General features: G+C 45.3%; 1 protein-coding gene across 4 annotated transcripts in view; it reads left to right on the top strand.

Moving 5' to 3' along the window:
- tbxas1 (thromboxane A synthase 1 (platelet)) overlaps positions 1-15,681 on the top strand; it is a 230,773-nt gene that overhangs the window by 32,785 nt on the left and 182,307 nt on the right. The window lies entirely within an intron of this gene.

Raw genomic sequence — 15,681 nt, forward strand, 5'->3', positions numbered from 1 at the left:
ATGAAACCATTGCCTCAATTGTCATAAAACCCATCTGGCTCACTAATGCCCTTTAGGGAAGGAAATCTGCTGTCCTACATGTGACTCTACACCCACAGCAATGTAGTTGACGCTTAAATGCCTTCTGTACAAGGGCAGTTAGAGATCAGCAATAAAAGCTGGCCTAGCCAGTGACCACCCACATCCCATGAACGAACTTAAAAGAAACATCACGCAGAAGAAGCCCTGAACAGAGTGGCACATGAGCTGGAGTAGTGCGTCTCCTGCTCTCTGATGAAGTGGTACCTATGTGCACATATGGAGGTCTCCATGGAACGCCATGGAGATCCTAGTCCAGCAGAACATGGAGATGTGCACAGACCTGCATTCCATCGCCGTAGCCATGGGTGAGTTCCTGCAGTGGCAATGTGAGGGAGAAATGGGACACCTCACTGTCCCTCCAGGTACTCCCTCCTCTTGAGGAGTCAGGCACCTGAAGGGAGGAGGAGCGGCAGCTGGACACGACTGGTTGTCCACTCAGGAATTTCAGAGGCTGTCCGCTCTGTTCAAGTCCCTTTTGCCTGTGACCCCCTCAGCCTCATCCTCTGGCACTGCAGAGGGAGCAGCTGGTCCACAGGAGGACAGCCAAATCTCCAGAGAACACAGGCTGAAATTATCAGAGGCGGCAGGGTCAGCCATTGCACAGGCTGTCTCCACCCCTGCTGCAGATGTCAGATCAGCAGCTAGAAGTGGTAGGCCTAGAAAAATTCAGAATTTCTGATCTCAAGGGTTGGATGGATGAACACATTTTGTCACTTTATAATCTAAAAATATATTCACTTTCACTGAGTAATATGCAATGTTGCCTTTCAGCTTTGTTTACAGGCTTTGCGAGTCCTCCCACTGCATCCTCCACCACTAGCAGTTCAGCTGCAAGACAGCTGGACCACGAGTGGAGGGAGGGAGAAGTGTGTGTGTGGCAGGGAGCCTTGTGCAAGCACACTCACATGTGAGGAACCTTCATCCTCATCTTACAGACCCGAACATTTTCAATGCTGCCTGCTGGGCTTCTCTTTCAGTTGTCCATCTGAGCTGACCTGCATCTCCGCCTGCCCAATTGGTGCTTCACCTTCCGCTTCCCAACCATCACCCACCAACCCAAACCCTTTTCATTCCAAGATGTCCAGGTGAACATGCACATTCCCTATCTTCCTGAGAATCCCACCTCCACCCACATTGACCTTCCCGATCTCTTCCTCCCCACCCCCAAGGTCTGTGTTTGGCTCCAAAGCCCCCCTAATCACACTCACTGTCCCTTCTACCGCTGCTGACACACCCTCAACCTCCCACCCTTCTGGTTCCCTCTGCCCCCTCTCAAACTCACAATTCCCTCCTACCACGCCCACCCCCAGTTCGCTCCCCAGGAGGCAGTCTTTGACTCCACAGACCCCCACCTTGCACCTTTACCTGGACATCCCCCACTCCTTACACCCTTCTGCACACTTACTCCCTGTTCCACCCTAACTCCCCCACCCCTGGGCTCCTTCCCCCCTCTGAACTCCCTCCTTTACACCTTCTTCCCCACTTGCCACATTCTCCCTGTTACACCCTCCTACCCCCATACTCCCTCCTCTCTCCTGCCAACCTCCCTCCCCTCCCGACAACTTTTGTCTCACCCCCCCTCCTGAGACATCTTTGTCCTGCCCTCCCAACCTCACCACCCCCTTCCCATCACCTCATTTAGTCTTCACCCTCCCAATCTCACCCCTCTACTCCCTCCCTGCCCCAGTATACCTCCATCTCCCAGTCACACCTAGAACTTCCTCTCCCCCACCACACCCCTCTTGCCAACCATCTGTTGCAGCCCATAACCAAGAATGTGATATTCCGAAGCAGACCCAACACATCAACGAAGACCTCCCATCTTCCGTGAGCTGCTTCACAGCGGAGCCATGTCCAGGAAGATCCACCCAGCATGTGATGCATGTGCCCCTCCATGGTCCGGTAGCCCTAGGACTCCAGCATCTTCTGCCCCTTGGATGTCCACGATCTGAGCAAGGCCCTAACAGTAAGCCCCATCTTCCGCACGTTACTTTTGTCCAGATGTGTTCTGGGCCAGCTTGTTTTCCTGCCGGCATAATGGTAAATCTGGGATGGGGGGAAGATTCCGGTTGGGCCTTACTTTGCATCCCATTAGCAGGATGCAAATGGCGTTCATGCCGGCCTCCAGAGGGGTTTGCATTCTGCCATGGTGGCCACCATTGGATGATCCTGCTGTGCTTTCACACCGGCCTGAAATTGGTTTTTGGCCTTCTTGCCATATTGTCCCCCTGCTCTCCATGACACCTGTCGCCAATAGGGCCAGAAAATTCTGGCCATAATGGAGAGTTATTTCTTTGGTGTTGGTTGAGGGAGGAATCTTTTTAGGATTGAGGGAGCGCTTGCTGTTCTTCTTCAAAAATGCCATGAGATCTTCATTATCACCTCAGTAGTGAATGGAACTTTAGTTCAGTATGCCATCTGAGATACAGTACTTCCATTAATGTTGCAGTTCATCAGAGTGTCAGCCTGTGGCCCTAAACATCCTTGCGTGTCCACCAGAATTCTGCTATAACCCTGATGGTAGTGGATGATATGTCCTGGAACAAGACACCTGTTGAGTCTAGAGGTTTCTGCTCAACCTTGTATCTGATGGATTCAGTAAAAAGCCGATGATGTTAAATGGGTAGGGAATCTCTATGCTGAGAGTTCTTACATCCCCGGCTCTGGAGTAAGTATTGGGGTTGGTTTTGCTGAAACGCGCAAAGTGTTACTGGCTTCCAGAAGGGCACAAGTGGGCTCCGCTGATGGTGGGCAGTGTGAGGGAGGGGTAGGGAGAGGATTCGGATTGTGTTGGGTTGGTGTGAGGGTGGGGTAGGGAGAGGACTCAGATTGTATTGGGTTGGTGTGGGGAGAGGATTCGGATTCTGTTGGGTTGGTGTGAGGGAGGTGTGGGGAGAGGATTCGGATTGTGTTGGGTTGGTGTGAGGGTGGGGTAGGGAGAGGATTCGGATTGTGTTGGGTTGGTGTGAGGGAGGTGTGGGGAGAGGATTCGGATTGTGTTGGGTTGGTGTGAGGGAGTTGTGGGGAGAGGATTCGGATTGTGTTGGGTTGGTGTGAGGGAGGTGTGGGGAGAGGATTCGGATTGTGTTGGGTTGGTGTGAGGGAGGTGTGGGGAGAGGATTCGGATTGTGTTGGGTTAGTGTGAGGGAGGGGTAGGGAGAGGATTCGGATTGTGTTGGGTTGGTGTGAGGGAGTTGTGGGGAGAGGATTCGGATTGTGTTGGGTTGGTGTGAGGGAGGTGTGGGGAGAGGATTCGGATTGTGTTGGGTTAGTGAGGGAGGGGTAGGGAGTGGATTCGGATTGTGTTGGGTTGGTGTGAGGGAGGTGTGGGTAGAGGATTTGGATTGTGTTGGGTTGGTGTGAGGGTGGGGTAGGGAGAGGACTTGGATTGTGTTGGGTTGGTGTGAAGGAGGTGTGGGGAGAGGAAGGGGGCATGTTCAGACCAGGGAAATCATAATCCAGAGAGTAATTATTCATAGTTGGCGGTGTAAATTACCAAACAACAGTTTTAATTTTATAAACATTTTAGAAACCTGCACAACTTGCTTTAATTTAAGACACGTTTTATGATCCTGGCTGGCATTAACACTGGACAGTCACATCCCAGAGTGAAACCTGGCTTGGTAGATCCTAACTTTGTTTTTTTGTTTAGAAACTGTGGAGGGCAGTTACTGAACACATTCACAAGAGTCTGTCAGTATACTGTTAACACAAATAATAGAACATTTGTTAAACAAGGAAAAGTGAACCGTATTATCCTCGACAAAAAGATACAGATACCAGAAAATGATTCAAACTCACACTATTGCTTTTATCCCAGCAACCCTTGCAGACCCAAAACCCCAGCAAAGATTTACCACTGTCTCAACACCAAGGTTTCTTGCTTGGGTTAGCTCAGTTTCAAACCGTTTTCTTCCAGTAGACTGTTGAGCCGTCACTAGATGTTTTCCTTCAGCTGGTATCTCACCCTGAGACACGAAAAAAGCCACAATCAAAACTCACTATTACTTCAGCTTTAGAGCAAACACACAAATTCCCTAACCTCAGTTGCCCAGCAGGCTTGCAGGATTTCTTATTCGAGAGATTAAACCTTCTGCTTGCACTGTCTAGTATACACACACTAATTGACTGCCTATATATGTTTCCCTGCCTCTGTGTGTGTGTGTCTGGACCCCTGTCACTACTATTCAGCACAGTTATTTTCTACTTTTTAAAAAATTTCACTAAATTCCTAACACTTTAGTAACCCACCTCTTCACTTCAAGAGTGGTAAAACCTCATTAAAAATGTATGTACAAATAGGGCTTCAGATTTCCTGATACACAGCTCACAAAACCTCTAAATGAAACTAAAACCAAGTTTTACCTTTCTTAACACGCAAATGCAAAATATAAATAAACTTAAAGCTATAAAGCTATTGTTCCTAAAACATGAGTGTCTTATTTAAGAGCTTGCATTCAAGGCTACTTTTAATTCATCCAAGAAATGTTCCTAGAAAAATCACAAATTAAGTAAAATCCTGACCAACGTTTCCACTCTTACCAAAATATCTTGGAGTTAAGGAAAATTTCTTCCACTATATCCAAGATGTTAATCTGCCTAAGAAATTTAAAAAACATTGTTCACTGGACCCTAATATATAACAACTCAGCTAATTTCTCTGATAATGTTATTACTGTTTATCACTGATGTTCTTCATTATTTTTTTTAAAACATGTTGCTTTTCTTTTTGCTTCCCATGTTCCAATTTCCTCTTATGAAGATGGCAACTCTAAGAATCTTGTAGTACAGAAGGAGGCTATTTGAGCCACCTTACTTGTGCTTATTAGCTCCCCTGCTCATTCCACATAGTCTGCAATTTTTTTTCTTTTCAAGTATTTATTCAATTCCCTTTTGAAAACTACTATTGAATCTGCTGCCACTATCCTGTCAGGCAGTGCATTTCAGATCGTAACAAGTCACTGTATAAATAAATCTCTCCTCAGCTTCTCCCTGGGACTTTCACAAGTGAACTTAAATCTGTGTCCTCTGGTTACCAATCCTCCTGCTTGTGGAAACCCTCTCTCCTTATTTTCTTTATCAGAGCCCCACGTAACTTTGAACAGTCTTTACATCTTGCTCAGCTATGGTTCCAAAAGAGCTGGCAGCTTCCTCTGTCTCTCTTCCGAGTGGCTGTTGTTTCTTGTGTGAATCTAGACAGTGAGTGCTGCCAGGCTATTGAACTGTTGGGAGTATGAGGAGATCAAAGTCAATTCTGGTCTTGTCCTCAATCCATATCCACACGTAGCCAGCAGATTGCTGTTCAGTGACCTCCATTGCCAATGAGGAATGGGCATCCTAGATGATTCCCTCTTTCTTCTAACCTAGAGTCACTGTTACATTTTTCTAACTTTCTTACATTTGATCACCTCAGCTCTTGCATCTTAGATCATTCTTATCACAGAGTTCCGACTCCCCATAAATTAGAGATTGACTTATTTCCTTAGAGATTCAGGCAGGCTTTCAGTAATGTGCCCAAATTGAAAATTGGTCAGGCAAACCCTGATTGGTAATTACTGGTAGTTGGGAGTGGAGTTAGTTTGGGAGTAGAGTTACCATTGGTGGATTTGCAATTAGATAGTGGAGTTACAGTTAGAAAGTGGATTTACTTTTAGGTAGTGGAGTTAGTTAGGTAGCAGAATTAGATAATGTAGTTACTTAGGCAATGGAGTTACTGTTAGGTAACAAAGTTAGATTGGTTGTGGAGTTAGTTAGGTGATGGTGTTAATTAGGTAGGGTTATTTAGGTTGTGGGGGTCGTTAGGAAGTGGTGTTAGGTAGTGGTGTATCACATGCCTCAATAAGATTCCAGTACAGTCTTCAAAAATGGTTGAGCATCACAATGAATCTGGTTTAAATTTTAAAATACGGAGCAAACAATTGCTAATGTATTAAATAAGAAGAAAATCAGTGAATCGTCAGCTATCACTCTTCCTATGAACTCACTTTGTGTGACTGGCGCTGACCACTTTCATCCATTTTGAGTGTTTATCATGGCGAGCTAGAATATAAAATCAGTAACAGAAAATGGGCGACAGCGAATCTGCAGCTAATTTTACATTCCACCCCATTTTCATTGGCATTTCCCAAGATACTAGCAAATAAGAACTAAACCTGCTGCAAGATGGGTTTGCCATTTACCACGGAGTACAATACAGAGGCATTGAGGAGTGCTAACTTGGATAGCCCTTGAAAACGGGCAAAGGATTGCTTTGTCAGATTAACCTGTGCTTTTGATTGCATTGCAGGCAGCACATCTACTCCATACTGGCTGCTTATTTCAATGATCTCTGGGTCCAGCCAGCAGTAACGTTGCTTTTCATTGCAAAAACAGAATTACCTGGAAAAACTCAGCAGGTCTGGCAGCATCGGCGGAGAAGAAAAGAGTTGACGTTTCGAGTCCTCATGACCCTTCGACAGATCCAGTTCTGTCGAAGGGTCATGAGGACTCGAAACGTCAACTCTTTTCTTCTCCGCCGATGCTGCCAGACCTGCTGAGTTTTTCCAGGTAATTCTGTTTTTGTTTTGGATTTCCAGCATCCGCAGTTTTTTTGTTTTTATCTCTTGCTTTTCATTGGTTGGACGCATCAGCAGGGGGCTGATATTGTGAGCAGCTAGCATCACTTAGCTTTAAGCAGTGCTGTTTAAAGCTAACCTACACCTCTTAAAGGGAAGGTGCACTGTGGTTGGAGCAGGCACTGGGAGTTGTGGTTGAAGAGAATCTAACCAGGGAAAGAGCGAGGAATCCGTCAGAATTTTGGACATTGAATGGAGGTCTCGATAGCAAAGGTGGAAAGGAGGAGAAATGTTCTATGTATGCAGTGGGACAGGAAGCCCTGCAGGCTCACGGTCAAAAGGCAGTGGGGGCAGATAGCTAGGGAGGTCAGTGCTAGGAGTCAAGTCCCAAGGACCTGGATATAGTGTTGGAAGAAAGTCAATGACCTTAAATGAGTGATCAAGGTCAGGGAATGCAGCTACAAATGACATGTCCTACTAACTGTACTAGTAGCCTCAGCTACTACTCAAATCACCACACTCCCTCATTCACTTACCAACATTCATCTATCAATCAGGACTCATTCCTAATATTCATAGCTTCACCTTCACACAATTAGCACTGCTGCAAGCCTCATACCCACATCTCACAGGTTGCAACATTGCTATTCAACCATATAGCCACATGACACACACAGATTGTGTGACCCTCACTGACACACATCAGTGCCTTGCAGGGCAATATGGCACACAATCGGAGGCAGCAGGAGCTAACCAGAAGGAGGACTGGCACACCTACATAACCTAACCCTCATAGAGGATACGCTGTTGGCCATTATTGCAACATCCATTGTTGAGGTCATAGCTAGAGATGCGTTCTGATATAGCTGAAGATGACGTTATCATCACACCTAATCCTTCTTTTCACATCCCACTCTCACTTCTGTTTTGCAAGCTACAGATGGTATAAGGATGGACCTCTTTTTCCCCCACCTCCCTTGCCTACAACCTTATCGTTGTGCCTGTTTCATTCAGATACCTTAGAGCTGTAACCTGGCCAAGTAGTGAAGGAACACAAGATGAGTGTGGTGATGAAGACATGGTATCGTTGTTTGAATTCACACACAAAGCCATCAGCTCAAATGCTGACAGTGTGCATATCTTAGAAGATTAGATTTTGGGGTCTAGACATGAGTGGAGCCAGGGCAGGGGCAAGGATGGTACAGATGCCAGCTTGTCAGAGGACAAATTGACATACAGGTTCTGCTGCAGAGGATTTAGTGGAAAATTTTGATAGGGCAGCATACAGAAGAACACTGAATTTCCACAGCAAATGTTTGGTGCATTGGAAAGCCTGGTCAAAGCCTATGTTTCATGCCAAGGAGCATGGAGGAATCCAACACTGACTTGGCTCTGAGCTTTGCACATATCATGTCCTTTCCAGCACACTATGGGCTTGGCCGTGATGCAACATCTGCAGCTTCCAATGCAACACAAGTGGGTGCAGTGGAAGCTCACATTGCTGTCAAGCAGGTCAGCTTGCTGCCAACATGTCTGTGGATTACACTGTGCAAAGGAGCTTGCAGGATGCCACAATAGTCCAATAGTCTAGCTGTTAGAATTGTTTAAGTTTCAGCCTGAGGGAGCCCAGCCCTGTGTCTTCGGGGAAGCAGCATTCATCCTGCCACTCCGCCAGTGCCCTTGCTGGTGCCTCTCAACCAGCCAGCCCAGATTGCTGCCCCCACCCCCCCCCCCCATGCCAAAACAGTGCTGTACACACCAGGCTTTCTAGGCCCAGAGCTGCTCAATGGCATCCTCCAAGACTGTCTGCAAACTACCCCACTGAAAGTCAGCAGCTTTCCACTGGCTGTACTGCAGCCATTGGGGTTGCACTGTGTAGGAGGACTGGGACAGGTGAAGGAACAGGCAACCAGGTCAAGCATTAAGGGCATGCACAAGAATTGGTTGACTTATGTATGGCATGGTTTGATTTATAAATTTGGTTTGAGATCTTTAATTTGAAGTGGATTTTATTTTTGTATTGTGCCCAAGGGGTCAGTGCGATGGTCAGTGACGGAGAATGCATGACTGTTGGTGAATGGGAAATCAGGACTGCATTCACTATTCTTGCACTTAGAAGAGTTCTTCACAGACAGCCAGGCAGAAATTAAAACCAAACTTGCAGGGTCTTCACATTTTGCTTTGTAAGCAATCCTTCTGGGGAAGATAAGTCAGTCCATTACTGAGCTGACAGAAAGGGGTTGTCTTCGTTTCCTCCTCTCTCTTCCCTCTTCCCATGTTCCTGAGCAGCATTGGTAAGCTGCTGAATACTTGTGCGTGGACTGCACACTGGAGTCATCAGTTATGTTGTCAGTGGAAAACCCAGTGTTGTTGCCCATTAGCCTGTGGCTTGGCTTGCCGTTGGCTCACATACAGATGGTTCAGTGGACTGCTGAAAAATTAAGACAACATAACTGTTGCCAAGATACCTAGCCTTGCTCTGCATAATTTGATGCCTACGGTCACACACAAGCTGGATGTTGAAGAAGTGGAATCCATTTTGTTTCCAATCTACAGCAGATTTGATAGGCAGCACCTGCCAAGTGATGTGCGTGCAGTCAATGACACCCTACACAATGGGGAAACCTGCAATTCCCCCCCAAAGTCACATGCTCACTGTGCCTGCTTCGTTCAGGCAAAAATTGTCATTTGAATGGAAAGCCTCAGTTATACAACATTGGTTGGCAAAACTGCAAGATCATGCAAATATGTCCATCTTCAGCCTGGAAGGAACCAGACCCATAAAAGTTTGTTGTCACAACCACCTTAGCAGTCATTGGCAGTGGGTTCTTTCCCTGCTTTGAGGTTGCAGCAGGTGGATTTCAGTGAGGTATTGACTCCTTATTGAAGTACAGTTGTTATTGTTGCAGAGGTTCAGGTAGGAGAATTGCTCTCAGAACATCGTGAGGGAATATGACCTCCTGCTGAGAGCCCTCCTCCGCCTCCTCCCTCTTCCAGCGGCTTATCCTGTTCTGTGTGACCTCTGTTCATTCTCCCTGTCTCCCTCTATTCTGAGTGGAAGGTTTAGTTTGCACCCGTGCCTGGGAGGAGCTGGTTTGGCAGAAACCTTGAAATAGGCAAAAACTCCTTCAGCATCTGCCACATACTCCTTGCGGACCTTTGTAACTTGGAACAACTGTAGAGAACACCAGACAATTGTTGAATCGTAACAACAGCCAAAGAAATCAATCAGTAACCAACATGTAAGTAGTTGATCCATTTAAATAGCACTGGTGGAGGGTTGACTTCCATAGAAACTAAAATCAGGAGAGATATGGTGGCTGATCCAATATCACCCACTTTCCACTATCACCCAAAGTCAAAATGACTCTGAGAGTCTTTTGTTACAGCAAAAAAACAACAGACTAATGTTGGAATCAGAAAGAAAAACAAAATACTGGCTACGCTCAGCAGGCCAGGCAGCTGCTGTGGAGGGAGAAACAGACTTAGTTGGTCCTGGGGTACAGGTTTAAAGGTGGGACTAGGAGGAATGTGAGAGATGTAAGTGTCAGATAAGTTGGCTGACGTGTTCCAGCAGATCATCACCGGCAGAGGCTACCCCCACCCCAACAGCGGAGTATAGCTGATTTTGGGATGATTAAGGATGTGACTGGGATCTTCCCTGGGTCCTAAACTCATTGACCTCCACCAACTGACCCCCCCACACACACACACACACAAACACACACACACACACACACACACACACCCCACCCCCCCCCAACTCCAGAGCTGCATCCATCAGTGGGTCACAGCTGAGGCCTTCCCCTGCACAGAGGAAGCCTGGTAGCTATGGTCACTCTTTATTGAATTTAACACTTCTTCGGCGGAAGCCTGAAGATGAGGCTACTGTCCTTTCGTGGCTGAAGGGCCTGCAGCCTCAGGAACCTACCCTCCATCCTTAATTGGATAGCAGAACGAGAAGCAGTCTCTGACAGCCAGAGTGGGATCAGACTCAGAAATAGCCCTGAATCACCTTTATATCCTAAGAGCACAACATTCCGCTCCATGTCTTTTTTATTCATTCACGGGATAACATTTTAGTTAAAACTCTGACTAAGGTTAAACACGAGATGTTAATTTTTTCGGAGGCTGCCTGACCTCTCCTTATTACCTTACTGGATATGACATGAGCCTTCCTATCACTGTTGCTGTCAATTCAGCCTTGTGTGTTAATTGACTTCATGATCTGCCTGCTCTGCATAGGTGTTTACTCTGCCTGCAGCAATTTGGCATCCGATGTGATTTGCCGCACAAATACTCATGTACTGTGGATGCCATTTTGGAGCTGTACTGTCACTAGTAATGTCCAAGAAACCAGTGCTTAATTAGCTCCATTTCTCTCCCTTAATTCTTTCATTCATTCATGGGATGTAGGCGTCCCTGGCTAGGCCTGCAATTATTGCCCATCCCTCACCACCCTTGAGAAGGTGGTGTGAGTGGCTTTCTTGAACTGCTGCGGTCCATGTGGTGTCGGTACATCCACAGTGATGTTAGAGAGTTACAGGAATTTGACTCAGCTACAATGAAGGAATGGCAATATATTTCTAAGTCAGGATGGTGAGTGGCTTGGGGGGAGGAACTTCCAGGTAGTGGTGCTCCCATGAGTTTGCTGCCCTCCATCATTGACAGATGGGAGGACTCATTTATTTAGCACAACCAAGTGGTAACAATTTGGACTATTTCTTCAGCTGAGCCATTGTAATAGTATAGACATCTTGCTTACAGACTCTTCAGAAGAGGTTAACTTACCTTTTCTCTCTGACTTGCTCACAAGTTGCAAGTTCAGTTGGATATTTTCCCAACCAGTCTCTCAGCCCCAGAAAGTACCCAAGTCTGCTATCCTTCTGCAACAGTAGTCTCCTTCTCCACCCCCCTTACTATGATCGACATAACATGTCCCAGACTTGGCAAGCAAAATGTGTTCAGGACGAGTACATAAAACAGTAAGTCCAAGAGATGGCCTTTAGAAAATACAAGATAAACTACATTTGGAAATACACATAAGTGTGTTGATATATTTCCATGGTGATGAAGATACACAGGGGAGGGAAAGGAAGCACAAACTGCACCAGCATCTCTGCCAAAAATATTTACAACATTCTCACCAAAGTCCTGATCATAATCATGTGACAGAAACTAAATGCAAGGTACAATCAGAGAAAACAAAACCAACTGACTGAGAAATAGAGAAAATGGAGCAGTGCAAGGAAAATGAAACCTCTAGTTTTCTCAGTTCCCTTTATGGTGCCAGCTCCCAACTGGAATAGTAGTCCTGGTATTGTCAATTGTCATTGCCCCTTGTTCTGAATTAGAAGGAAATAAGCACCCTTCTTTGCAAGCCTCCTGTCAGTAGCTGTTTAATATGAGTCTTCAGTGTCCTGGCTTTGGAGAGGTTTGTTTGACTTAATAGATCTGGATGTACTTCATGCAGCAAGCCAGTGATTGTATATTTTGTGACTGCTTTGAGATCAAATGGAACAGAACATCTGGTGCAACAGAGGCGTCTGCATGAGTGCACACGGCTCACACGGCTATTCAAAATGAATCCTCCAAACAGGATGATGGGGCTCCGGGCTGCATATACAGCTGTTGAAATCGGTGACTCTGGTTTATGATCAATAGATAATAGCAAAGAGAGTGGATAACCAAAAATAGCAACAATTGTCAAGGGAACTAAGATAATACTCAGGAAGAGCAGTCATTCAGGAAACAACTCAGTATTTTTGGATCTGATTTGTCTTAATCATACTATTTATAAACATCTGCTTCATACAGCCAGTGAAGTCTATATGTCCATATGTTTGTTCCATTTGACTGCTGTGAGAGAAGAGGACAAATTTAAATGGACAAATATGATGGAGAGGTGATTGGATCAAAGTGTTTAAATAGATAGGAAGGATTTAATAGGATACAAACAGAGACACTTTTTTACCTGGTGGGGGAACCAGGAACAGGAAGCTATAAAATTACAGCTAGGCCATTCAAAAGTGAAATCAGGAAGCATATTTGCATACAAAAGGTAGTAGAAATCTGTCCCTTGGATGCTGGAGATCAATTGGAGCTTTCAAGATTGTGCTTGAGAGATTGAGGTAGCAAGATAAAGGATATGGGGGAAATGTAGGTAAATGGAGCTGAGGCACAGACCAGCCATGATCTCATTGAATGTTGGCAGAGGCTCAAGGGAATGAATGGCCTAAACCTGCTCCATTCCTCATGTTACTATTTTCCTAATGGCCATTGAGAAATGACTTGGAGGACTCCACTTCCCCACCATTCCTGAAAGTGCTTACTCTGTTTTTGCAGGCATTTATACCACATCCAGTCTTCATGAGTACAGATAGTGAGTATCGACAGGCTATTTAGTTATAGAGAAGATCATAGGGAGCTGTGACTTGTGGCTGACTGACAGCTACATGAGTATGTGCACTTTCCAGCGTGGGGCCACTGGATAATGATTGAACGTGCCCTGCCTTCTGCCCCAGCTAATTCAACACAATGGTAGGCATTGAACCTGAGACTTAAATAATATTTGGTGGCTTTCTCCAATTTGCACATTGAGGAGTTGCAGTGATGGCTTGGATGCAGTTTCTTAACAGATGCGCACTTCATGGAAAGCAAAAGGAGAGTCGTGGAGAAGGCGGTGTTAAATGAATTTAACACCCTCCTTGTTTTAATCTTGTCCTAGCAGCACTAAAGAAAGAAATACTTGCTTTGAAGGAGGCAAAAAATTAATTAATCATCAGTTCTACTGAAAATATCTCAGGTGCTGACTGGAATTCTACCCACTCAACATGCAACTGGTTGAGAAATATGGAAAAGCCCCAAGCCCAGCCTGGCCTATGTGAGCAGGTGCTGGTTGCCAAGGGACAAACACGAACAAAATTGTTGCAACAAATAAAAAAGCAAGAGCTGACATTTCGGAGTTCTTTATGAAGGATGCATGTGGAAAAGCAGGTGATTTGAAATCAATATTTCATCAACCACTGTTTGACTACCAAATCTTGACAGGTTACCAGATGTCCTCAATTACTGCTTGTGAGAAAATTGTGCTCAAATTTTGAGTTCAAATGATGAGCTTGAACATGTGGGGGAGGGGAACGAAAAGCTCTGCAATCAGTTCTTGAATACATATTAGGTTAACTTTCAAAAAACAACGACATCTGGAATAACAACTAGCTCTAATCAGTGATCGAATATTCCTCTCCCCATGCCATCTGTTCACAGCAATGCTCTGACCCCTGAACCACTATAACTTACTGGCACAGTGCTGTAGCCTGGATAACCCTATTTGGCTTTATCTGGCAGAAAACATTTCTCACTGAAGCTGTGGACGTGTACAGCAACATCTTTCCCATCCTGCAAAATTTAAGCCGACCACTTTTAAAGTGACTGGTGCCTTACCCTACCTTCACACAGTTGCTGATTGTAATCGCACATAAGTTCAATGAAGTGTTTTACTTTTGCTGTGCCCAGTATAGTAGCATCGTGGTTATATTACTGGACTAGTAATCCAGAGGCTTGAACTAAGATTTGGATCTAGAGACGTAGTTTAAATCCCACCACGACAGCTGGGGAATTTAAACTCAGTTAATTAAACAAGTATGGAGTAAAAAACTAGTATCAGTAATTGTGACTATAAAACTACCGGATTGTGCTAAAAAAACGTCTCATTCACTAATGTCCTTAAGGAAAGGAAATATGCTGTCCTTACCTGGTCTGGTTTATATGTGATTCCAGACCCACTGCAATGTGAGTGATACTTATCTGTCCCCTGAAATGCCCTGCAAGCTACGCTATAAAAAGTCTAAAATGAGTAAGACTGGACAGACTGCATTGATCTAGGCACCGAATATGACAAAGGCACACCCTGCCCAGCAGAGCCTGCAAAGTGCTGCTTACTAACGTCTGTCGAATTGTGCCAAAATTGGGAGAGCAGTTCCACAGACCAGTCAAGCAACAGCCTGACATAGCCATACTCATGAAATCATAGCTTACAATGTCCCAGACACCACCATCACCATCCCTCGGTGTGCCCTGTCTTACTGTCAGGACAGTCCCAACAGAGGTGGCAGCACAGTGGTATACAGTTTGCAGGGAGTAGTTCTGGGAGTCCTCAACATTCATTCCAGACCCATGAGGCCTCATGGCATCAGGTCAAGCATGGGCAAGGAAATTCCTGTTGATTAACACCTATAGCCCTCCCTCAGCTGCTGAAGCAGCACTCCTCTATATTGAACACTACTTGGAAGGAGCACTGAGGGTAACAAGGGCATAAAATGTACTTCAATATCCATCACCAAGAGTGGTTTGGTAGTACCACTACTGATTGAGCCAGCCAAGTCCTGAAGGACATATCTGCCAGAAGACTTGTGCTCCAGGATTAATTACACCCCTAACTTTGCCATTCTAGTACAGTTGGCATCTGTCCAACAGTGGAAAATTGCCCAGCTATGTCTTGTCCACAAAAAAAGTACAAATTCAATTTGGCCAATTAATGCCCCATTAGCCTACTCTTAATCGTTAGGAAAATGATGGGAGGTGTCATTGAGTAAGTGCTACTTGAAAGCACTATCAAACATTTCAGTCCCAGGACATTGAGGCAGGAGTTCTTCCAGCATTTGTGACGTTTGCTGGTCTTTACATATCTCAGGCGTGTGGAGTGGGAATGTCCACATCTGTAACGTATGTTTGATCGATCAGGCTTCCCATTTGTACTTCTGCTTCTCTGTTCCATTGGTCTGGACAGTAGTTTTGACACTCGTGTTGGCTGCTAAAGTTTTTTCCTCTGTTTCACCAACTGACAGTTGTTGTTTTCTCAGCAGGCTGGTTTCTTTTTTCTTTTAACAGTTTCTTTCTTGCATTAATTCTCCTGTTGCCTCCTTAACTATAAAGTCAGGGTAAAGCTTAAAGCCTCTCATCTTGTAGACCAATCACCACGTGAGCACAAAACATTTCATGTAATGTACCGTATTTGTAATGTTCTGATTGCAACGCACCACGACCA

The sequence above is a fragment of the Carcharodon carcharias genome, chromosome 21, assembly GCF_017639515.1.
Source record: "Carcharodon carcharias isolate sCarCar2 chromosome 21, sCarCar2.pri, whole genome shotgun sequence".
NCBI lineage: Eukaryota > Metazoa > Chordata > Chondrichthyes > Lamniformes > Lamnidae > Carcharodon > Carcharodon carcharias.